The sequence below is a fragment of the Gymnoscopelus braueri genome (assembly GCF_963280865.1).
Source record: "Gymnoscopelus braueri genome assembly, chromosome: 4".
Taxonomy (NCBI): domain Eukaryota; kingdom Metazoa; phylum Chordata; class Actinopteri; order Myctophiformes; family Myctophidae; genus Gymnoscopelus; species Gymnoscopelus braueri.
The window spans coordinates 5,536,169-5,562,785 of NC_137605.1; the positions used below are offsets into that span (position 1 = coordinate 5,536,169).

At 42.2% G+C, this 26,617-nt stretch overlaps 2 protein-coding genes across 2 annotated transcripts in view; both read left to right on the top strand.

Moving 5' to 3' along the window:
• Window positions 1–26,617, top strand: part of hs1bp3 (HCLS1 binding protein 3) — a 259,964-nt gene that overhangs the window by 91,656 nt on the left and 141,691 nt on the right. The gene's annotated exons all lie outside the window — the stretch shown is intronic.
• Window positions 1–26,617, top strand: part of LOC308083954 (CD209 antigen-like protein C) — an 83,680-nt gene that overhangs the window by 31,239 nt on the left and 25,824 nt on the right. The window lies entirely within an intron of this gene.

Genomic DNA, 26,617 nt, shown 5'->3' on the forward strand with positions numbered 1-26,617 from the left:
TATTCTAATTAATTTACTTTTGGAAGTTTAAGTATATTTAATTTACTTACATAATGGGGACCAGTATTGGGCATAACGGCGTTTAAATAAACGGCGTTACCTAACGCAGTTATTTTTTTCAGTAACGGGTAATCAATTAATTATAATTTCCATCGTTACAACGCTGTTACCGTTACCGAAAATGAAATGTGCTCCGAAACGTTCAGTCACGTAACGAGGCAACAGTATGCCCCGACGCGAGGCGGTCAAAGTGGGCCCGCATGCACGCGCATGCACGCGCGTGCAGCGCGCGTGCATGTGCACCCGGAAATTTTGCGGTTATTAGTGGTTTCTGATACTTTTTTCGCAGGTTTGTGACGGATTTCGGGTACATAAACAACGGTTTTGTAACAATGTTAAGGGGCACACCCAGGTTTATTTTTTAATTCTTTTTTTTTTTTTTTATATATAATTTTTTTAAATTTCTTTTGGGTGGGGAGGTGCCCCTAACGTCATGGGCCCCAACGCAACCGCGTTGGCTGCGTGACGGTAGTGACGCGCCTCCGTTACTATGTCAAACGTCCCCAAGCTTTCTGTTACCAGTACCACAGGCTGGCTGACAGTGTGTGTGCCTGTGTGTGCGTGTGTGTGCGTGTGTGTGTGTGTGCGTGTGTGTGTGTGTGTGTGCCACTACAGGCTGGGGCTGCTGCTCCTCCTGCTGCAAACATGACACGGTTAGAAAAAAATACCAAGGATACGACAGTGATGTCTTTTACTTTTTGCTGTTACGCAAGCAGGAAGTAACACGGACTCGACGCTGTTTAAGCAGTGACTGACATGTGACATGACATCACTGACGAATCCTTGGTATTAGTATCTTCATGGGTATTTTTTACACACAAACCCAGCGCGGCGCACACACACAAACTAACTTTAACAACCAGTAGAGAAGAGATGGCGAGTCACGAGCAATCCGACAAGATGGCTTTCACAAATTGGCGGTACAAGCGCTACTTCACCTTTATTGAAAGGAAAGGAAAGAATGTACACGTGAAGTGCACATTGTGTGCCGGGGGAAAGCGTTTGTCCACGTCTGTCCAAAGCAACTCCAATGTAGGCAAGCATCTCTCCTTGACACATGCTTCCACTAAACTAGTGGCCAAAAACACAAACACAGGCGATGATGACGCCGTCACAGATGGACACGGTGCCACGCCGTGTCCAAGCAGCAAAAGCTGGATTTTACTCCTCCACAAAAACACAGACTGAACTAAACGGTATGATAGGCAGCTCTACCAGTTGCTGTGCGTTGAGCTGCAATAAATATTATATTGAAGTGCAAAACATATATTGAAGTTGAAGTTTATTTCTCCCTCATGGCAAAGGTTATTATGTGTAAGTAGTAAGTAGGCTACCTGTCTATGCTGTTCTACTCTATGCACCTGGCTTGTGAAACCTGCTCCCAAAAACAATCCAAATTCTTTGGCATTTTCTTTTTTACGCAAATAGTAACTTTTCCTAGTATTTTACAATAGAGTAATTCAGTTACTAACTCAGTTACTTTTTTTAAGTAACACTGATGGGGACACTTTAGTGTTTTCATATTAACCTTGCAGACGTCACCTCACCTGTAATCTAATTCATGAATCTATGATCCAAATGTATTTGGATGCTTCAGGACTTCTGACAGCTATGTCACCTACAGTATTAGCAGGTCACACAATGGCCATATGAATCCACACTTCTCATTCTCCCCTGCTGTTCATAATGTTATGTCCCTTCAATTTGCTGTGTGTGTGTGTGTGTGTGTGTGTGTGTGTGTGTGTGTGTGTGTGTGTGTGTGTGTGTGTGTGTGTGTGTGTGTGTGTGTGTGTGTGTGTGTGCGCGTGTGCGTGTGTGTAAACATGGCGAGTGCAACAGCTGCTGTCACTGTGTGTGGGGAGTGGGTACTTTCATCATAACGTTTAAACATAAAAACTTAAGAATTAAACAAACATGTTTAGCTCAGCATCATCTATCTAACTTTAGTTAACTTGGCATATGCTTAATATTTTATTAAGATGATCGGATCATCCGTGAGAGGATTTTTTCTAAACGTCGGATTCATGTTGCGCTGGTGTTGCGCCTCTATGTGCCCAAAAGAACAGATTTATAAGCTGTCGACACGCCATGACGCAGTACGTTGATAGCTTGTATGTCTGTTTTTTGGGGAAGGCGTTGCACGTCATGCGTCGTAAGCTATGTATCTATGTATCTATGTATATATATATATATATATATATATATATATATATATATATATATATATATATATATATATATATATATATATATATAGTCGCCGGGCGGATTACGAAGATACGTTCGTCCCGTATAGGCTCCCTGTCTTAACTCATTCACTGCCAGCATTTTCTGTGGCTGCGTTTAGCCACTGCCAGACATTTTGACCATTTTTGCCAATCTTTGATTATCCACAGAATATTTTGTGCTGTGACTACAATGTCACACAATAGCTCAAAAGAAAGAGGAGACCCTCTACTTTCCACAGAAATATTTTATATATATAATTGCAATCCCATCCTCCGTTCTTTACTTATCGGCAGTTGAGTAAAGCTTGTTCTCAGTGAAAAACACCCTCTGAGAGAAGAATTCTGAGATAAACAGCTTTTTCTAAAAGTTTAAAAAAAAAAAAAAAAGTTTTTTTCCCCCCAGAAAACTCTTTTGATCCATTTATTTTTCGCCTCAGTGACACACCAGAGACATATCTAAAGTCAGGAAACACATGACAAAAATAAATAATCACCTCTTTAGGTAGGCCATCTACAGTGACATCAAGTGGGCAAAAAAAGTAACTACATAACAGTGACTGAAATAGTCTCCAGGGTAAAAAAGCAACTACTCACAACCACACTGTGAAACAAGCCCAAATAAGCAACTACACTTTAGAAACAAGCCCAAATAACCAACTACACTTTAGAAACAAGCCCAAATAAGCAACTACACTTTAGAAACGAGCCCAAATAAGCAAATACACTTTAGAAACAGACATTTGAATCAGGTTTTCCTTCTCTGCCTCTGCCACGAAACAAATTTGCAATCCCATCTTCTGTGTGTGTGTGTGTGTGTGGGGGGGTAGGATAGACAGTGGATTTTCTGAGCATGTACAAATGAAACCAAATGGACCTGTACACACCTAGACTGTTTGTGTGTGAGATCCTGGACACAGTTACTTTCAGTCACATACTGTATACAGGTAGCAATGACAAGAAACATCAACTGACCAGTAAGGGTCCATTTGGTTCCATTTGTACACACCTAGACCAAATAACAAGCCCAAATAAGCAACTACACTTTAGAAACAAGCCCAAATAAGCAACTACACTTTAGAAACGAGCCCAAATAAGCAAATACACTTTAGAAACAAGCCCAAATAAGCAAATACACTTTGGAAACAGACATTTGAATCAGGTTTTCCTTATCTGCCTCTGCCACGAAAAAAATGTGCAATCCCATCTTCTGTGTGTGTGTGTGTGGGGGTAGGATAGACAGTGGATTTTCTGAGCATGTACAAATGAAACCAAATGGACCAGTAAGGGTCCATTTGGATTCCATTTGTACACACCTAGACTGTTTGTGTGTGAGATCCTGGACACACAGTTACTTTCAGTCACATACTGTATACAGGTAGCAATGACAAGAAACATCAACTGACCAGTAAGGGTCCATTTGGTTCCATTTGTACACACCTAGACCAAATAACAAGCCCAAATAAGCAACTACACTTTAGAAACAGACATTTGAGTCAGCCGAAAAACGTGGCATATTTATTCAATACATGGGAGTGTTTCCCATAGAAAAAACAAAAAAAAACAAAGAAGACATTTCACATTGTGTAGGCATAGTGCAGATCATTGTGGTACTTTGCAAAGCAGTTTCTTCTGCACAATGTGACGCCGCAAGGAGGACACCACCACCGTGACTCACGGCGTTCGCCTGATCGCTGATGAACCCTGCATTTTCTCGTAGGGCGTACTTTCCTGGGGGTGGAGGGAAGATATGTCATCTTGTGTGCTGTTGGCGCCGGTGGGACGTTGGCATTGAGCCTGCTCTGGGGGTCAGTCAGCCTAGGAGCTATCCGACGCTGTGGAACCCGTCTCTGGCCGGTCCACGCCCTCGCCACACTCATGGTGAACTCCATGCTGGTTTTGCATCTGCCCTGAGGGTTTTTCTTTTTGTACAACACAAATGCATTGGCCATACAGATTTCAAATAAATAAAAGATGAACTTGTTGGTCCACTTGGAGTTCTTCCTGGTGAAAGGGTAATAAGAGAGGGCCTGGTCCAGCTTGTCCACGCCGTTCATGTTGTTGTTGTAGTCGATAATGCAGGTAGGCTTGCCTCTGGTCACAAGGGCAGCGGGCACCATGCGTCTCCGTTTCCGCCACACCTTTACCTCTCCCATCGTGTCCGGATGGAACGTGGAGACCATTCTTACGATGTTATTGTCCCGAAAGGCCATCACCATCACCTGGTCTGTGTGACGTACCAGTCTGTCCCCTACAGCCAGTCTGGCAGTGGAAGAGTCCTGGATCTCTTGTGGTGCGCCCCTGTTGAGGCGCAGTGTTCCACAGACATGGGTCTTCTTCTTCAGGAGCAGACCACACATGGTCACACTATTATAGAAATTGTCCATGTATAGCCGGTAACCTTTCCCTTCTAGACCACCAAGAAGAGAGACAATTGTGTCTGCAAGGCTCACATGTGTTCCGCAGTATGGCCTGAGGTTGTGACAGTAGCCGGTTTTTGAGTCACATAAAATATAAGACTTTATCCCATATCTGATAGGCTTCATTGGATTGTAGACTTTGAAGTTCAGTCGTCCTCTCCAAAGCAGTATGCCCTCGTCTATCGAAATGTTTTGATCTGGCTGGTACAGATCCTGGAACTTCTGCACCAGATAATCGAGAACTGGCCGTACCTTGTGCATTCTGTCACGGCCAGTATCAACACTGTCACTGAAGTGCAGGAACCTCAGGATGAGCTGAAATCTATTTCGAGCCATTGTCTTGCTGAAATATGGTGTAGAAATCAGCTCATCCTGAGCCCAGTACAGTTCCAGTTCTGGCTTTTTCACCAGCCCAGTAGTGAACAAGAGACCCAGGAAGATCTTGAGTTCCTCAACAGTGAGGTCTTGCCAGGCATTTACCCTTGACTGTGGCAGGTCGACCTTCGCAATGCACACCAGCGCGTACACGTTCGTTTGTTCCACGATGGCCGTTAGCAGTTCATCAGTCATGAAGAGCTGGAAGAAATCTGCAGGTTGATCAGAGTCTAGCGCTGCAGCACTGTTCATGGGACCGGGACTGGCTGTGAAGGGGATGTCTTCGGGGATCCAAGACCTCTCCTCCATGGCATACCAGACAGGAGGCTTGGGCTTGCCACGTGCACGTCCTGTAAATTATAGAAATACATAATTAGAAATACATAATTATGTATGCATATAAAATACATTTACAATACAATGATTTTTTGTTTTGTTTTTGTGTGTAAGTTTGATGTACAGAAAAATAAACTTTGTTCTTACCTTTACTGGTTCTGCCAGTGCCAACAGTAGGAGATGAGAGTTCCTCCTCACTCGTCATCTCAGCATCTAAAAATCAGAGTAAAATATCAAATAGTTATGATCAGGGGTCATCAATGTGTCCGTACACAGACAAATGTGTCTGTGGCTAAACTTGGCATTGTCTGTGGCAGATTTGTGATTATTTACTATGACTATGTACATTTTTAGGTGTCACTTTTCATTACAAATGGAATCAATAATTGCTTTGCTTTTGTTTACACTATATATATATATATGGTATTTTTTATTACAACAAATGGACCTAGGGTCCATTTGTACACATAGTGTAAACAAAAGCAAAGCAATTATTGGTTCCATTTGTAATGAAAAGTGACACCTAAATGTACATAGTCATAGTAAATAATCACAAATCTGCCACAGACAATTTGCACTCTCAGAGTTGTAATAAAAAAATACCATATTTATGGTAAATATGGTAAACAAAAGCAAACAATTATTTTTACACACCAAGCTTGAATTAGAGAAGACTGAGACAGTCTTAGTTGTGTTTAGCAAATGAAAAAACAAAGCAGACAAAAATAAGAAGCTTACCTCCACTGTCTTCATCTGGTAACATGGGGACACCAGCCATTGCCTGTTCCTCACCATCTGACTCAAAGTCTAAAAAAAGAAAATCACAACAAAATAGTTTGGTATGTGATGTGTAGCCATAGTTCACCTGACGCTCAAGCGTCATGAAGCAACCTTTTCCTGTTTTTTGAATGGTCTCCATTTACAACCCAAACATCTACATAAACGTTTAAATTTCAAATATAAAGTGCTGAACCCACGGCCACAGATATAACAAGTTAGAACGCCTGGGTCTAAGTATCCGTATCTTCCGTATTGTTCATTAGAAAGCATTTTTAATCTGATCGGCGGCCATTTTCTCACAGAGTTATAATGTATCAGAGTACAATACACCTCCCAACCGGTAGGGTCGCGTAGTTGAACGCATATGGAGAAAATGACCACCGATCGGATTTAAATGCTTTTATTGATCAATACGGAAGATACGGGTACTTAGACCCGGGCGTTTTAACTTGTTACATCCGTGGACGTGGGGTAAGCACTTTATATTTGAAATCTGAACGTTTATGTAGATGTATGGGTTGTAAATAGAGACCATTCAAAAATAAGGAACAAGTTGCTCCATGACTGAGGACTAGTATGTGAATTAGTCACACGAGATCAAAAAGATGTACAAAAAAAACAACACAATCGATTTACAATTAGGGATTTAGCAGAGACTTATCCAGAGCGACTTACAGTATAAATATAAAATGTACTAACCAGGAATAACTCCGGATGTCTGCTCAATGCTGTCGGTTTCCTCCGGCCTCATGGGGGTCCAGTCTAAATCGTCAAGACCACCACACTCTGACGAAGCGCCGTCTGCAGACAGCCCACTGAGACCGGACACTGAGTTGTACGGGCTCTCCACGACCTCCCGACGGGTTACAGCTCTGGTACTGCGACGAGGACCTGGTGGTGCTGGGTCGATCCGTGCCGTGTCCACACCATCTGTGTCCTCAACATCCGAGTCGGACAAATCAGACTCCGTCTCCGGCCGGAGCGCCTCGACACGGCGAAACATCTCGTCAACTCGTCGTTGCCCTGGTCCAGGTGTTGGACGACTCCGACGACGACCGCGCGCGCCGCTGGGTCTGGACCTAGGACCGACGGCGGAACCACGACGTCCACGGCTGGATCTGGACCTCGGTCCGACGGCGGAACGACGAGGGTGGGGGTCGATCGGGTGGGGGTCGATCAGGGGGGGGCCAAGACCCCTGAGGCTGGATCCTGGGAGTGGATCTACCGTAGATCCACTTGAACCGGGAGAACTATCTGCCCGCCTGCGCCTCACCGAAGACCGTACCATTTTCAGAGACCACTATACTAAAAGGACAACTATTACTACTACTACTACTACTACTACAATGGACGACTTATACTACTGACTACTGCTGCTATCTATGACTATACTATACTTACTGACCAACAAAAATACTATACTATACACTATATACCACTATACTAAAAGGACAACTATTACTACTACTACTACAATGGACGACTTATACTACACTACTGACTACTGCTGCTATCTATGACTATGAATGACTATACTATACTTACTGACCAACAAAAATACTATACTACTGACTATACTGCTGCTATCTACTATACTTACTAAAGACTATACTTACTGACAAAACAACAACTCAACTCTCCTCACCTCACCTCACCTCTTTCTCAACTCAACTGGATAACTGGACGACTTTCTCAACTGGACGACTTTCTCAACTGGACGACTTTCTGCGACTGTTTGCTTAGGTTGATCTCTCAAAATGCGATACCAGGTAATGTTCCCGGCCTGCTTTTATACCCAAAGCTTCTGTTTTGATTTGTGTCCTTTGATCGGCGTTGTTTATCATTGTTTTTCTGTGATCGGATCGCTTGTTTTGGTTCACAGAGAGTCCAGAGAGGACCACACTATTGAAATTGGTGAGAAATAGCGCCATTGTTTACATGGGGTGAGGTCGGGTAGCCCTGAACAGCTGTTGTTTGATCACGTGGTTGACGGCTTTCCTCAGATCTGCATTTGTTTTGATCGTGCACGTTTAGGGTCACCTGACGGTCAACCTACATGTTTAGGAATATTAGCTCTATTGTGGTTGATGTGGTGATTTTGGCTTTCCTTTGATGAAGCCTTTGTTTTGATTTCTCGCTCGGATTTTTTCACAGGACCGCCAAACTCAGTCAGGAGTTGGGGGAGGGTCCCATATAGCATATTCACAAAAAAAAAAAAAAAAAAAAAAAAGTCGTTTTAGTCGTTCTAGGCAGTCGGGGCTTATGGGCCAAAAGTCGTTTTAGTCGTTCTAGGCAGTGAATGAGTTAAGAGGTCCTATTCCTACAAAATGAGTTCCCCAAACTCATCCCTAGAAATGTACTTAAAGGGGTAGTTCACCCCCAAAATAACGTTTTTTCTATTGATTACTGACCATCTGGAGCCTTGAATTCATAGATATTTTTTTGTTTTTGTCACATTCCTAAGCCAATAATTTGATTATAATAAATGTGTCCCCATTGATTCCGGTAGGAGACACAAATGCATTTGTGTCTCCTACCGGAATCAATGGGGCTAAATTTATTATAATCAAATAATAAAGGAAGGAATGCGACAAAAACTAAAAAATATCCATGAATTCAAGGCTCCATGGGGTGAGTAATCAATAGAAAAAAAGTTATTTGGGGGGTGAACTACCCCTTTAAGCCTATGTCGTAAGATATTTACTCCAGCTTGTTGACAGGCTACTTCTTAAGGCCACACCCTTTTTCAATAATAGGCATTAAATATAAACAACCCTTTAATCAATCAATGCCCATAATTACCTTAATTAACGCCTGCTACCTTACTAAATCGTGTGCAAGTTGTTGTGGTTACTGTTTTGTTATTCTGAATTTATTAAAATGTCTAAATCCAGGGTGTTGTTTCTTGAATATCAACTAAACCCTTTTAATTGATACCCAAATTAAGGTTAGAGGTAACCCATAAAATCATTTTATATGCACAAAACCTATTTTTACTCTTTGAAGGAGATAAACCAAATATGGGAATTATCCCAACAGTGTGTAAAATAACTATATGAAACTTCTCTTTAAATGCATTAAATGCAAAATGTATTATAGGACTGCGCTTACAGCTTTAGCAGAAATTCTGGTAAAAGCAAGTAAAATCAATACAATGTTCAATTAAGCTGTTACAAATTAATCCATAATCACATTCATGAAATATTAAAGTTCTATCCACATAGATCTCAAATACATTACCCTCCTGTGATGTGATAAAACAAGACATAATTCAAATATCACCTTCTGGTAGTTCCTTCCAATAATCCATAATCCTTCTTTCTACCTGTTGTCTATTTTAAAGGAGAGCGAGGTATAAGGCGTACAATCTTTCCCTCCCCTGACTACAACCTAATAATAGGCTATAAGGAGTGAGACCCCTTATAAGACCCATCATCAAAATTGGGAGCTCTTTTAGTCTTATACACACACTACGTTTTTGGCAGATTTTTCTACCCTATATCTATTATTAAGTATCTAATGGCCATATCCTGCTCAAGTCAGAGACTAATTCCCCAACTCGGGTGATATGGTAAGATTACTCTAACAGACCCCATGTATCTAACTACCGCGCGCCAAGAGATCTCAACCTCTTGCTCTATGAACACCGTTTATAAAGGCCCATCATACCCCCCCCCCCCCCCCCCCACGCTCTCCTGACCATATCCCGTTATTACCCCATGGTAAGCCTGACTGTGCTCGATGCATCATGACCCTTGTGACCTCTATGTCTGGGCCATATCACCTCTTCCCTATTCTTTCACACACTATGTTACCTATGCAGCCTCAGTAGCTAATACCCCATACTAGTCGTGACCTTTACTCTAGTTTATCATTATTTTCCTATGTAGATTCTATTTATCTTCGTTTACTTATCGTCAGCTAACTAACCCAAATAAACTCTTGGTTGTTACATACTAATACACAAGTCTTCAACACTTTAACCCACTATCGCCTAATCAATGCATTACAATGATTAAGTCTCTTTAACCTGGATGTTACCTTTATTTATTATTATTAATAGTCAGCGTATCCCTGTGCCTATAACACTCAGTATGTCTGTGGCCTTTGTACTTCCTTGTAATACCACGTTACCGCTATCTTAATACTTTCTCCATAACACTCCTTTCAGTGATTACTCCATCGTTACCACTTCTTCTAGTAATTAATACAATCTTTAAGCATATAATAAGCATTACCACGCTTTATAATGCTTCTGTTCTTCCATCCCTTTTTAGTTTATTTAACTCTTACTGTCTTTAAGTATTTTTATTCTTCTAGAGAGTAGAGTAAAAATAGTAGAGTATTTCTACTCTTTCTTCTCAAAGTCACACCTTCTATGTTTTTTGGCTCCTCGCCCAGCTTTTGTGGTTCCCTGTCCTCCACGTGAAGTTCCTCTTTTCTAGCTGTTTCTCTTACAGCTAACCTCTTTCGTCATTCTCACACACACACTGTCGTGGCCCTGTCTTTTCTCACATCTCAATTTTAACCCCTTACATTCCAGCATGAAACAGAAAAAGACTAAGTACCTTCCTAATACTCAGTTAATCAAATTAACACAGTTTAAGCACAAAAGCATCAATACAAACAAATATATGAAATAATATGGTGGAGGAAGGCTCTGATCTTCCTCATCGACAACTGTATGGACTGTCCGGTGATGATGGAGGGGTAGGCGAATTCCCTCATTCTGGAGTGGCAGGTACGTAGACCAGGGTATGGTGCATCCCTCTACGTCACAGGCACAGAGGGACACGAGCCGGCCGGCTAGTCCGGGTCAAAGCCTGGCTTGCACTCCCCCCTGAATCAGCTCAGTTTTACCGCAGCACTGCACGGGAATACAGAGCATGCCTTCGCCGCCTCACTTCCCAACCCGCCCACTCCCTGGTTCGTACCTGTCTGGTACCTGTTTTTGACCTGTATGAAGAGCTCCAAGGCCTGGGCCCTGTTCTGCCTCGCCCCCGGCGTCTTGGTGGAGTTAACCACGGCAACCTCAAGCTGCTGAGCCGGGCGGCTCGCGTGGCGGATACCCCCGCTACAACCAGATGTGCGTTGCTGAACATAAGATCGGTGAAGGATAAGACCTTTATCCTGAATAATCTATTCTCCTCGAACGCGTTGGATATTCTCTTTGTGACGGAAACATGGATGAAACCGGGTGAGTCTGCTGCCTTCACCGAACTCTTACCTCCTGACTGTACTGTTATAAAGTCTCCCAGGACTACAGGTCGTGCAGGAGGAATAGCAACTCTTTTTAAAGACAGTCTTTATTGTAAGCCCATGTCACCGCTGTCATTCTCCTCTTTTGAATTGAGTTTGTTTGAGCTGCATCGCTCCGACCCGGTTCTATGTGCGGTGATCTATCGGCCACCGAAATACAATAAGGACTTTATAAAGGACTTCTCCGATTTCTTGGCTGGTGCTCTGATTAAGTACTATAAAATCTTAATTGTTGGAGATCTGAACGTGCACGTCTGTTGTATCTCTAAGCCACTGGCTAAAGATTTCTTGGATGTACTTGATGCTTTTAACCTTGTTCAGCATGTCACTGAGCCGACACACGAGCTCGGGCATACGCTTGATCTTGTCATTTCTTACGGCTTGCCTATTTCAAATGTACAGGTTTGTGCTCCAGTCCTCTCTGATCATTTTCCTGTCATTTTTTATTTTGTATTGCCCTGTGACACTTTTAAATCATGTGCTCCTGCGCGCCAGTGCCGCGTGTTGAAACCTGATACTGCTGCGCTTTTTTCTTCTGCCTTCGCTACTGTTGCTCAGGCTGAAAATAGTTTCACTGAGGGTCTAGACACTGAGCAACTTACATCGTCCTTTCTCTCCACTTGTGTCGGCATTCTGGACACTGTTGCGCCGCTAAAAAACATGCGCCCCAGACCTAGGTCTGAGCCCTGGCTAAACGACACCACCGTGCTGCCAGGAGAGAGTGCCGGAGAGCCGAACGCAGGTAGAGGAAGGACAGGCTCCATGTGTCACATGACATTTTAAAGGAGTGTCGGAAAAAATATCAGAGTACTGTCAAAACTGAAAAGTCAAGGCATTTCTCCGATATCATTTCCAAAAATGTCGATAAACCACGTGTTCTTTTTAAAACGATCGAACTGCTGCTAAATCCTCCCCAGCCCACTTGTTTTGAAGCGTCTCTTGAGGTCTGTGAACATTTCCTTTGCTATTTTGTAGACAAGGTCACTACCATCAGAGCACACATCTCCCGCCCTGCCTTCGACCCCTCTGTGGCTGTCACCTGCACAACTGTATTTAACCATTTCAACCCTGTGTCCTTTTCAAAACTCAGTGAAATGGTCATCCAACTCAAAACCTCATCCTGTCCCACAGATGCTATCCCCACTCACCTCTTTACGGAGGTCTGGGAGACCATTGGGCCCAGTGTCCATAACACTTGTGGCACCATTGATTAAAAAACCTAATCTGGATACCTCTGTTCTAGCAAATTACAGACCTATTTCAAAGCTTCCATTCATTTCAAAGATCCTTGAAAAAACTGTGTTATCACAATTACAGTCCTTTTTGCAGGTACACAGCATTTTTGACATTTTTCAATCTGGGTTTAAAGCGTTTCATAGCACTGAGTCAGCACTGCTGAGGGTTTTTAATGATGTGTTAAGGACCACTGACTCTGGTGACTCTGAAATTCTGCTGCTGCTGGACTTATCTTCTGCTTTTGATACTCTGGATCACAAAACTCTAATTTCCCGATTAGAGCATTGTGTTGGTGTCAGGGACACTGCTTTAGATTGGTTTTCATCCTATCTATCCGAGAGATGCTTTTCAGTTAAATTTGGAGATTTTGTATCATCATCCACCCCCCTGTCGTCCGGAGTCCCTCAGGGCTCGATCCTTGGGCCAATACTTTTCTCCCTATATCTTCTCCCCCTGGGACTAATTTTTAAGAAACATGGCATCTCCTATCACCTTTATGCTGATGATTCCCAGATCTATATGCTCTTAAAAAAGCACAGCAACAGCTCCCTGACACCTCTTTTTGACTGTCTAAACGACATTAAGGCTTGGATGGCTCTTAACTTTCTCAGTGTAAATGAGAGTAAAACAGAGGTCATAGTATTTGGGCCTAGTGGTCCTGGTGTTGTTCCGTCTGACCTTGGTTCCCTGCAGCCTTATGTTAAATCCGTTGTCTCAAATCTTGGTGTCAAATTTGACAATGTGCTCAAACTTGATAAACAGATAAATGCTGTGGTAAGGTCCAGCTTTTATCATCTAAGGCTGCTCGCCCAAATCAAGTCTGTACTTTCTTTTAATGATTTTGAGCGTGCCATTTATACTTTTATCACCACACGCTTGGACTACTGTAATGCACTTTATGTAGGCTTAAACAAAGCCTCCATAATGCACGTTTACAGCTAGTCCAAAACGCTGTGGCACGTCTCCTAACGCGAACCCGCAAGCATGACCACATTACACCAATTCTGGCTTCACTTCACTTGTTCCCAATTCGCTTCAGAATTGATTTTAAGATGTTATTGTTTGTTTTTAAATCACTGAATGTCCTGGCACCTCAGTATTTATCTGAACTCCCAGAGGTGTATAACCCCCCTAGGTCACTACGGTCTGCGGGCCAGTTGAAACTTGAGGTCCCAATTTCATTAATTTGAAAACTAGAGGTGACCGAGCCTTCTCGGTAGCAGCCCCCATTCTATGGAATGCGCTCCCCTCCCATATTAAACTGGCCCCCACCATCGATACCTTTAAATCTCGCCTTAAGTCCCACCCTTATGCTTTGGCGTTTGACCCTGTTTGAGTGTTTCTGTGGTCCATGTTTTGTCTCACTGTCTGCTCGTGTCGTATTTTCAGTGATGTGTCTCTTTCTGTTGTTTATTTTGCTTCTTTTGTTGTATGTTTTGCTTTTGTGTTTTGCTTTGTCTCTGTGATTTTTTTTTTACTTTCCCAGTGTATTTTTTATTTTATTTTCTGTACAGCACTTTGTTAACCCTGAACAAGTTTTAAAATGTGCTATATAAATAAAGTGGATTGGATTGGATTGGATCCTAGCGATAATGCCTGGTGATTGTGGTCGTTGCGACATCAACCTTATGCAGTGATGAGCTGTGGATTTTTTAGCTAGGGGGGCTCTATTTTCTGACGTCACGTGCACGCATGTGCACATAGCCGATAAGTTCAGTGCTAGTTGAAATACTGTATTTATACTGTATCTTATTATTTTGTTAATTTGTGTTTTTATTTTTGTTTCAATTAATTAATTATTTCATTTTCCTTTTAGTTTTATATAAAAGCCCTTTACATAGACTCACCCACACATAAGTAGTTAATATAATCTGACAACTTGTCTTTGTCTTGTCTCAGAGAACTGGGTCCTCTGCTAAGCGATCCCCTTCACACTCTGCAGTGCAGAGACTGTTGTCTCTCATTGTGAGAGGAATGTATATGCAAAGCAGCCAGGTAGACGCTATTGAGAACGGCTCGCCGCTGACGGCGCGGACCTTGAGAGGCTATTGTTTAAACTTTAAGGTGTTAAAGACCACCGCTGACGGTGCGTGCTCGCGCGTGCATGTGGAGCTCCCAGCCCCCCAGCCCCCATAGCGCCAGAGCTAAGGGGTCGCCGACCCCCTGAGCACCCCCTGCAGCTCATCCCTGCTTATCAGCTGCTCTTGTTGGGGTGTTGGGCCATCCGCCTCTGGACCCTGTTCTAACTCCACCTCCCTGTGCGCATCACTCCCCTGCTGAAACTCCTCTATGTCACTCTCCTCATCACTGCTTAACACTATCAGAGCATCTCTGATCCTATCGTCTGATTCCATCCTGTCTTCTCTCTCTCGTTCTCGGTCTTCCCTCTCTCATTCTCGTTCTAATTCCAGCCTGTCTTCCAAGCTATCATGACCAGGTCCAATATTTCTTCCTCTGTTAGAGCCTCTGAAGGCCCCTGAGCTGCAGAGCTGGGCCCTGCTTGACTGTTATGGGGCCTAGCGCCATCTAGAGGCCCCTGAAGTGTCGGTACCACATAAGCTATCTGTTTGGCTCTTGCCAGACGAGGATCTCGATTCATGCATACAACTGCACCCCGAGCAAGAATATATCTGTGTGTGTGTGTGTGTGTGTGTGTGTGTGTGTGTGTGTGTGTGTGTGTGTGTGTGTGTGTGTGTGTGCGCGTGTGCGTGTGACTACATGCAACTTCTTCAAAGCTCAACCCCTCCCCCTCCTCCTCCTCCTCCTCCTCCTCCTCTCTCATTTCTCACTCTGAGGTTTTCACACCTAATCTACCCTTAAATCTCTGGCTGCTAGCTCTCTCGCTCTACTGTGTGTGTGTGTGTGTGTGTGTGTGTGTGTGTGTGTGTGTGTGTGTGTGTGTGTGTGTGTGTGTGTGTGTGTGTGTGTGTGTGTCGTGTGTGTGTGTGTGTGTGTGTGTGTGTGTGTGTGTGTGTGTGTGTGTGTGTGTTTAGGTAGCGAGAGAGAGAAACTAAAAACCTATCTTTTGTACCTTCCCCTAACTTTTGGGCCTTTCTTTTAACTCATTCACTGCCTGAATTATTTCTGGGCGCGTTTGCCCACTGCCAGAGATTTTTCATTGAAAAAAAAAAAGTACTCAGGAGCCGAGATACAGAATTTTTAAGTTTTAAGTTAACAAGGAAGTGGATAGGAGTCTAGATATTCGAAAAATCATATCTCCTTGGTCTTTGGGTCAAAAATAAATAAAAATAAAATATGTTTTTTACGTCCTAGGCAGGTTTGGTTATTGAAAAAAAATACGTTTTTTACGTCCTAGGCAAGGAATGAGTATAATGTGACCCCTTTAAGTCTAGCCTAGCTGGATCGTATGTAATTGTTTTTGTTTCCTATGTTGTTTATGCCATGCTTTTAAACCCCTGTAGCACTCTGAGATTCACAAGAATGTAAAGTGCTTTAAAAAATAAATACATTATTAGAGAGAGAGAGAGAGAGAGAGAGAGAGAGAGAGAGAGAGAGAGAGAGAGAGAGAGAGAGGTTCAAATAGACCTCTATCTTGACTCACAGCAACACGCAGGACAGTAACAACACAGCCAACAGTGCCCCCCACTGGTATATGTTTATCACTGCAGAGTACAGTCTTGTCACTGACATCACTGGGCAGCAAACACACACACACACACACACACACACACACACACACACACACACACACACACACACACACACACACACACAGAGAGAGAGAAAGAGAGAGAGAGAGAGGGAGAGAGAGAGAGAGACTCTCAGGTTTTGCTAATTCAATTTCAAGTCTCATTTAAACAAAAATAGCAGATCTACAAACTCACAACGCGTCAACATGATACGTGAGCTTTCTTTTTTTTTAAAGAGAGAGAGAGAGAGAGAAATTATTGTAGCACATCAGAGGGGGGATTCGACCACCCAAGAAGGATTTCTAAGTATGTCAGCGAATAGTGAAGTTAGAAAATGCTCCATAGTATATATATACTCGTACATTTCTGATTCTTAGTTCTTGTTATTTTCAGGGCCGGCGCATGTGCTGGACAAACTGGACAATACCCCAAAGCGCCAAGTCACTAGGGCTGCCAAAGGACGCTCTGCCACAGGTGATGGTTTTGATCCATTATTGTGCTTTCCAACTACCTACTACAGGAGTTAGGAAAGCAACAACAACGGTTATCAAAATTGAGTGGTGTGAGTGTGTGTGTGTGTGTGTGTGTGTGTGTGTGTGTGTGTGTGTGTGTGTGTGTGTGTGTGTGTGTGTGTGTGTGTGTGTGTGTGTGTGTGTGTGTGTGTGTGTGTTGCTAATCAAGCAGGGGGAGGAATAGTTACTATTTGTAGTCAATATTGACATTTTAAGCCTCTCATCCTTGTATGATGTCTACAGGTATTTATGCAGTGCCAGACCCAACACAGACAGTGATTTATTCAAAAAGGAGACCACGAGATGGAGAAAGAGGAGAGAGTGGTGACACTGACAACATCTATGCGAGCCTGGACGATGTCACAAACCGTGACGTCTCTGGACCACAGGAGGACATGAGTGACAACACAGCAGGAAGACACACTCAGGGTGAGTTTGACGAAGTTGTTTATCGTTGTGAAGGTGATTTCTCTGTTTCAAAGTGGAACAATAGTTTATTGTACAAAAACAAGTCATTGTCTTTACTGCAGCCGAAATATTATGGGTTTATTCAGATTGTTCTTGCAGCACAAAACAAACAAGTGCATATTACATTGTTCAATATCATTACTTTGATGTGTACAAGTCTTTTAAGGATGGCTATGTCCGTCTGTCGGTCTAGCGGTCTGTCCATCCGCCCGTCTGTGCATCCGTCCGTCCGTCTGCCCATCTATGCATTCGTCCGCCAGTGCGTCTGCCCGCCTGTCCGTCTGCCCATCCGTTTACATTGTTATTAATAAAACATTTACATTCTTATTAATAGTGGATCTATGGATGAAATAATACATAATAAATGAGTAAAATATGAATTTGGGTTTTTCATCTTCCCATTCTGTGACATTCACCTTCTGCTGCTTTGCTCAACTGCTGGCATGTCCACCTGCTGGCATGTCCACCTACTACCAGTGTTGGGTAACGTGCGTTAGTAACGTAATGCCGTTACGTAATATCGGTAACGGGTAATATAACGCATTACTACAAGGAGAAGCTGTAATATATTATTAAAATGACACTACGTCAGTTTATAGCCTGAAACATGACTGGCATGTCATATCGTGACCGTCATGGATGAACTTCAACCTGGTATTTAAACTTTCTCCCTTTTTGGCCGTGCATAAAACGTTCATATTTCAAATATAAAGTGCCGACCTCATTGCCACGGATGTTACAATTACGTATACGTTCCCTCCGAAGTACCCGAATATTCTGAATTGTTAAATAAAAAGCATTTTAATCCGATTGGTGGCCATTTCCTCCTATTTTCTCCATATGCTTTCAACTACGGGACCTTATCTGTTGGGAGGTGTATTGCACTCTGATACATTATAACTCTATGAGAAAATGGCCACCAATCGGATTAAAATACTTTTTATTGAACAATACGGAAGATACGGGTACTTTTGAGGGCCCGAACATAATTGTAACATCCGTGGCCAGGTCAGCACTTTATATTTGAAATCTAAACGTTTATGTGGCTGTATGGAGCAAAAAGTGAGCAAGTGCAAACACCAGGTTGAAGTTCATCCATGACGGTCGTAACAGACGACTGTGATGGCTATAGTGCTTGTATACGTTCTCATAGAACTGCATGGCTCATTTGCATGCACGTTAATTTATTGCCGTGCATGCAAATGAGCCATGCGGCCGTGGTGGAAACTGGAAAGTAACTAAGTACATTTACTCAAGTACTGTACTTAAGTACAATTTTTAGGTATGTTTAATACTTTATTGGAGTAAAGAAAGCACCTTAAACTGTTTACAGCACTTTCATTTACATGCTATGCTGCTCATGCAGTCCTTGTTCTGTGGACTTTAATTAAAAAAAAAAGGTATAGAAAGAGGCTTGTGTCTTGTCATGTCATTATAGGCTACATTATAGAAGGTATATGTCTATTTATGAATTGATTAATTTAAGTAATTACATTGATTCATTAGTGGCCTGGAATCGTACCTGGGGCAACCAGGACCTCTGGCTCCCTAGGCGGGCTCACTAACCACTCAGCGCCTGTAATGTAATTTATAATCCTATCTTATAATTTAAATACCTGCCCATCTGCCATCTCTGTGTCCCAAAAATAATTTATGGGCTAATAATAATAATACAAAATCTGGATTATTTAATTGTTCAATTTTAGCTTTTTTTAAAAGTAACTAAAAAGTAATATGTAATATTAATATATTACTTTTGCTCAGACAGTAATATGTTATGAAATGTATTAGCCTACTTTAAAAGGAAGGTAATAAGTAATAGTAATATATTACTAAAATAAAGTAACTTGCCCAACACTGCCTACTACTACCTACTACCTACACCTACTACTACCTACTACCTGTACCTACTACTACCTACTACCTACACCTTCTACACCTACTACACCTGCTGGCATGTCCTCCTACTACAACAGGAGATTAGATGTATTAATGCACAGTGCATAGTGTGCATATAGTGCATTATAATAGTCATACAGTAGCAGCGTAACTTCACTCATTATTTACTGTAAATCTCCATCCACACAGATAGGAACAGTCTAGGTAACAGGGTCTAATGTAAACGATTCGGCACCTGGTCGCCTCAATAGCAGGGATTATTTTCTTTTTACACAAAAAAAAAAGAATAATATCATTGAATGTACTTCTTCTCAAAGCTAATTTCCTCACAGATGCTTGACTCTCGTTGTAATCAATGTCAATTAGTTGACATTTGACATAGTTGACATAGTTGACAAAGCCGAGCCAATTATTATACCGATGTTTTTAGTAATTAGTTGTTCTACACATCCAGAGTGTGTAAACATCTGTGTAAACCACAGCCTCTTGTGGCTTATTGCTTTAAAGTTTTGTGTAAGTAGTGACTGTTCTCTCACCCCCAACCAAGCTTAAGTGACTCTCACAGCATTTGTCTTAATGTTAAAATCATATTAAACACATAATCTTTGTTAAATTGCAAACATGACAGCCTGCATAAACAAGAAATACACCTGGGAAAATGTCTTTCTTTTGGGTCAAAATAATATATTGAATATAACATGTAAATAAATGGGTCAGGTGATGGTGAATGTAAATATTTCACTTCACAAGGCTAGAGGTGGAGGGAGATGATTGCTACAGTTAACTCAAAGACAAGTGAATATTGTGCAACTTTCCACAGCACTCTTCACAGACAGTGCAGACAGTTTGAGTTCATACCTGGAATACAGCAATTTAATCCGTCTTTCTCCGCTGTACTCAGGGTCAGGCATAGTGCTCCATTATAAAGGGTGAAACTGCTATCGCTTTCCATAGACGAGTATTCAAAAGACGATGCAACTGTTTGTTTTGATACAGCATAGCTGGCGTCATTGGATATTGATTGTAGATACATTTTCATACTCTCGGACCTGGGTCAATGGGGAACTTTTAAGCCAGTTATAGAAAAAATATGTTTCTCAACTCAAGTCTTGTTACAAAGACGATTTATTTCTGTCCGTTTACTGTGCTGCGTCACTTTCGAGAAATCTAAAAAGACCACTTCACTTCACTACACAGCAGATCTCACAGACTACAACATGTTGCATCTGCATCACGTTGTAGGCTTGTAGATCAGGCTTCAGTAAGAAATGGGCGTGTACTTTGACATGCAAGTCAAAAACAGCAGTCTGCGACTACAGCGTTTATTTCTGCTGTTTCTGTTTGATATAAAAACTGGTCTGTTGTCATGATTCCCGCTCTCGTCCGCTCCCGTTGACTGTTTATTCCCAATCACTGGATTAATACAAAAATACAAAATACAATACGAAAAAATTAATTTAAACAGGCGACAACTACAACACAAATGTATCTGCGCTAGATAGATTTGTTCTGCGCTGCACATTCCGGGCATGTGTGCGGCCGCGCACGTTACAGGAAACGTTGCTACCAGACCTAACCCCCAGGAGTCAGGACTCAGCTAATCCCAGCTCACTTTGCTAGGAGAAAAATGCAGTCTACTATGCTGCCAACAACATGTGGAATGCCTTACCAAAATCCATTAAAGATAATAATAATAACTTTTTGTTTTATCCTTTTAGATGAACTTTGGACTGTACTCCATGTACTGTTAACAAACTTGTTAATAAAGTATTCAATCTATCTATCAATCTATCTATCAATCAATCAAAGTAAGTGTACTTTGTGTTTCAGGACAGCGCTCTGAAACCGTTGTTGCTGTGTGTCTGGGGATACTGTGTGTTATGCTGCTGGCTGTGATCATAGTTCTGACTGTGCACTGTGAGTATTGTCACAAAACTACCACATCACTCACACAGGGATTATTTTCTTTTTACACATAAAAAAAGAATAATATCATTGAATGTACTTCTTCTCAAAACTAATTTCCTCACAGATGCTTGACTCTCATTGTTATCAACGTCAATTAGTTGACATTATTTTGAGAGTGATGTCAAAGCACAACCAGGGCACACTGGTGACATCATTGCTGTGAGACTCAGCATGGAGTTCAGTGTCGACTAAGTAGTGTACTCACTGTAGTTGTAGTCTAACTGTAGTTATTAGCCGGGTATACACCAACTAGTAGTTTAGTTAGTTGTAGTATTGTAGTTAGATAACCACACCTACATTGACAGGGTGTGACAGCGCAGGAAAGCAGAGCCAAGGGTAATGGGGCTGTAATTACCCGGATGGTGAACAGATCACACCAGACTTATGTCTAACTACAATACTACAACTAACTAAACTACTAGTTGGTGTACAGTATATACAGGGCTAATTAGATAGCATTTGGGACACTAAATTATACTAACAGTCAGTAGACTACAACTACAGTTAGTACGCTACTTAGTCGACCCTGAACCTCGTGCTGAGTCTCACAGCAATGATGTCACCAGTGTGCCCTGGTTATTCTTTGACATCACTCTCTTATAAAGAGAATGTCAACTAATTGACATTCATTACAACATTGTAATGTAGATCAAAAGAGCTTGGACTCTGAATTACGACAGAAAACTGTATTTTAGTCAAAAACAAATCTGAAAAAGTAGGTCCTAGGCATTATTCATGCCAAATTTGATTCTTGTATGATCACAAAGTGAACAATGTGTCACTAATCTGCTACACTAGGTAGGATATTTATAGGAGATATCCGACCATTATATCACTCACTGACTCTACTAAAAAGTCTCTGTGTCCCTATAACTAAACAAACAAAACCTAGAAAATGGCTGGAACGTATACACTGGGGAGTTTTGATTTGAAACAATGGATTCAGGAAGCAGTGTCACAACATAAATCCCATTACTTCATCTGTACTTCATCTGTCAGTGCTTCCATTTCGTCATGCCAGTTTAATAGATCATCAAGGTGACTGCAACCAAAGAAATTAGTGTTCTATATACTGAACCCTCTGTCTTAGGCACATTCTGGAGGGATGATTGCTCTGTGATTGGCTAATTCGTTGTTAGGCCAATCGACCAAACAATACTAAGTTACTACTAATAACTTATTCAGACTCTCAGTGACTCTGTAAAAGAAATGTAATGATTTGTTTCTGAACACATTAAACATTTTAAAAACTAATGGCTGGAAACATGTAAAAACTCTGTGAACTACGTAGTAATAAATGAGGAGTTATTGATTATGATTATTATTAGGGCCCGAGCACTGCACAGTAGTGTGAAGCCCTATTGAAACTGCAATGATAATGAATCGGGAAAATGAGGGCCTAAACGTACTCCAAAAGTTACGCAACTTTGCACACACATCACAAGTGCCGAAAAATTACATATTTTAATCATCTCAAAAAGGGGTGTGGCCTAATGGCTCAATAGCGCCCCTACAAAATGTTGTGCTTGACGCCCCACAATACAGTTTCACCTACATGCATTCAAATTGGTACTCACCTGTCTCTTGGAGCCATGACCTAAACAAAACAGGAAGTCGGCCATTTTTAATTTATAGTGGCGTTTTTGTGCATTTCACGCCATTTTCACGGCTTGTACTTTAACAAACTCATCCTAGGCGGAGGATGAGTTTGTGTTCCTATTGGTTAACCTTTAAACAGCCATTGTCACGATGAGGTTCTGGAGGTGTAGGACTCAGGTGCAGAACGACAAGGCACAGGCAGAGAAGTAAGGATGCAAAGGGTGTTTATTAACAAAAACTCACACTGGGAAAATCACAATGACAAAATACTCAAGGACTTGGTACAACTACGAATATACAAGGACACAAGGTTTAACCACATCACATACGACGACAAACTGGTTGCCGGGCAGCAGGGTGCCGGGCAGCAGGGTGCCGGGGAGCAGGGTGCCGGGGAGCAGGGTGCCGGGCAGCAGGGTGCCGGGCAGCAGGGTGCCGGGCAGCAGGGTGCCGGGGAGCAGGGTGCCGGGCAGCAGGGTGCCGGGGAGCAGGGTGCCGGGGAGCAGGGTGCCGGGGAGCAGGGTGCCGGGCGGCGGAGGGCCGGGTGGCGGCGGAGGGCCGGACGGCGGCAAGCAGGGGGGCGGCGAGCAGGGGGGCGGCGAGCAGGGCAGTGGCGTGCTGGGCTGCGGTGTGCTGGGCTGCGGTGTGCTGGGCTGCGGTGTGCTGGGCGCGGTGTGCTGGGCTGCGCTGGGGACCGTGGAGCAGGCACAGGTGGCGGACTGGAGTTGGTTGTAGGCCTGGGCCGCAGCAAAAATAACACTCCACAATCATAATCTGTGCAACCTCCACAGCCTGGGGGTCCACAATCACCATCAGACCTCCAGCTTAGAAGTTTGCTCACCTCTGATCAAAGTTAGGAGCCCTTGCATGAAACTAGTTGTGACACTGCATTCCTTTAAATCCTGTCATGCCCTTATCCTTATCTAATCACTCATCATGGACGTACAGGTCCATGATGGTTTTGACTCTCATCTTTCTTTTCCATTGTCCCATTGACATGCTTTACATCACAACTATGCAAGGTCTTGCTAGACTTTCTCATCATGATAGAAGATGTCTCATGATGCCACCATAATGGTATCAAAACCTCTGAAAAGCCAGCAATCTCTATAATAACCATATGACACGCACCTAAATGGCCCTTTGCTCATGTAACGTGCGATGGAAGCACTAACTGTAATGGTATGACCATGCCACATTTAATGCCCGTCTTGGCTGGCTGGCTCTGTGTGTCTGTCTGTCTGTCTGTCTGTCTGTCTGTCTGTCTGTCTGTCTGTCTGTCTGTCTGTCTGTCTGTCTGTCTGTCTGTCTGTCTGTCTGTCTGTCTGTCTGTCTGTCTGTCTGTCTGTCTGTCTCTCTCTCTCTCTCTCTCTCTCTCTCTCTCTCTCTCTCTCTCTCTCTCTCTCTCTCTCTCTAGTATAGGCTAGTAGTCTACAATAGGCCTACATGAACACTCCTCCATTAATGTAAACAATACATGTTGAACGCATATTTGCATTTATTGTATCTTAACTGTCTGTAACAGTCTTTCTCTATTGTCACATTTTGGTCCTTTGCAGATAATTCAGCCATTATGGAGTTGACCCTGGACAGAAACCAAAGGAAGACCAGCTTTGACAACGTGACCCTGGAGAGAGACCAATGGAAGACCAACTTTGACAACGTGACCCTGGACAGAGACCAATGCCAGACCAGCTTTGACAACCTGACCCTGGAGAGAGACCAATGGAAGACCAACTTTGACAACATGACCCTGGACAGAGACCAATGGAAGACCAAATACCACATGTGTGCAGGTAAAGCAGGTTTAGAAAGATTACAAACATTCTGAAGGAAAGTGTATTAGTCTATTATTATTGATATTTTAATTATTGTCAGGGAAGTGTGAATGGCATTAATGCTGAGTTCACACTGGCAGCTACAAAGATACAGTCTACCATTCATTTTCAATGGAAGCCAGAGACATGAAGATACAAAGATACATCTGAAGTTTGTAGCTGCTACAAAGATACAACAGATACAAAGATACAAACAAGTTGAGCTGGTTTCAACTTCAGATACAAAGATACAAATATGCTGTGTAGCTTTGTCTCTTATCTTTGTATCTGCCAGTGTGAACACAGCATTAAATTTTATGAAATACTAAAAGAGATTTATATAAAACAATTATTATTAATAATAATAAAATCAAAATAAATAGGTTTACCCTCCTTTATTCCTGAATACTTTTATTAACCACTTGAACCCTACCGTCTCTTTACTGGAGAAGTCATACTAGGTGTACAGTACATACAGTACAGTACAGTGAAAATAGCAGATCTACAAGCTCACAACATATGGCGTTGTGAACAGGGGTCACCACCATGCCAGCTTGTGGTGGAGAGTTTCTCAAAATAAGATTTTTGCCACAGACCACAGAGTGATGAATAATATTACAGAAACCATAGACACAGAATGGGGGTAAACATAGTGCACAGCTAATGATGCAAACACAGTAAAACACTGACGGATACAGGATAGGTGGGCACTAGGCACATCTGGGCACCTCCATTTTGTCCAAAATGTTAAAAAATAAAATAATTGAAAATGTTTCAAATTACTTTAGAACATTTTTCAAATATTTTATTTTTCATGTTTACATCATGTATACTTCACAAATTACTAATTTGTGAAGTATACATGATGTGAACATGTGTACATCATTATCAGACTTAATTCTATCCTTCAACTTCTTCTTTATGCCCCAAAATGACATGGATACACATAATAGCAATTGTAGAATTATTAAACCTTAGTTGTCTAATGTTTAAGCATGTTCTAATCATGCATACTTTACTTTAAAACATTTTCCAAATATATATATATATATATTTAACATTTGGACAAAATAGCCAATTTAACACAGAGGTGCCCACTCTTACTTGGTGTCCACCTATCCTGTTACCACACTGGATACTAAAGTTACCTGCCCTCCCCCCCTCCCCCTGAGGGACAGCGAGTGCATTTTCCGGCAGCGGCTGCTGCCGAGGCAGCTCCGCGGAGCTGCCGGCGGCGCCAGCTTTGGGAGTGTGCTGCGTTTGTGTAACGCAGTCCCCACCAATATTATTTACGATTCTGTGCCTATCGGTACATAACTCGGACGGCGCTTATGTAACAGACGTGATCTTGCGTTGTGTTGTAAAGCACCACAGACCAGGAATCTCAGTTGAGTCGATTTATTCTGATAAACAGACAAATAAGGCACATCACTGGGCTGCCCTGAATGTGTTTCCACATAACAAATGCGCTCTCATAGTAGAGATAGACTAGCAAATAATAATGAAAACAATTATAATATGTACCTGATAAACAGACAAATAAGGCACATCACTGGTCTGCCCTGAATGTGTTTCCACATAACAAATGCTGCAAATAGAACAGATACAGTACAATGAAAATACAATCAAAATGATCAGGCTGTGCCTACACAACTCTGGGTACATATGTATTAATATCCTGCACAGTTATGACTGAAAACGAACAAAATAAATGAAATAATCTGCACAGTATTATGAACACAACCTACCGCTCTCATAGTAGAGATAGACTAGGAAGCAGGTAGGTGACGTCATTCCCTTAGAGGCAGCCGCCAATTCTCTTAAAGTGACAGAGCACTAGCTCACAATACACATTTGATGTCTGGGCAAGTGGAAGCATTATTAACCATGTTACACTCTCCCCCACTGAATTTCACTTGCCCTTACAAAAATTAAACAAAACACCACATGAGGCGTGCAAAGCCTTGCAAGTACGTGTCACCAAACATCCCTGTTTTCAAAACCATCCCGTAC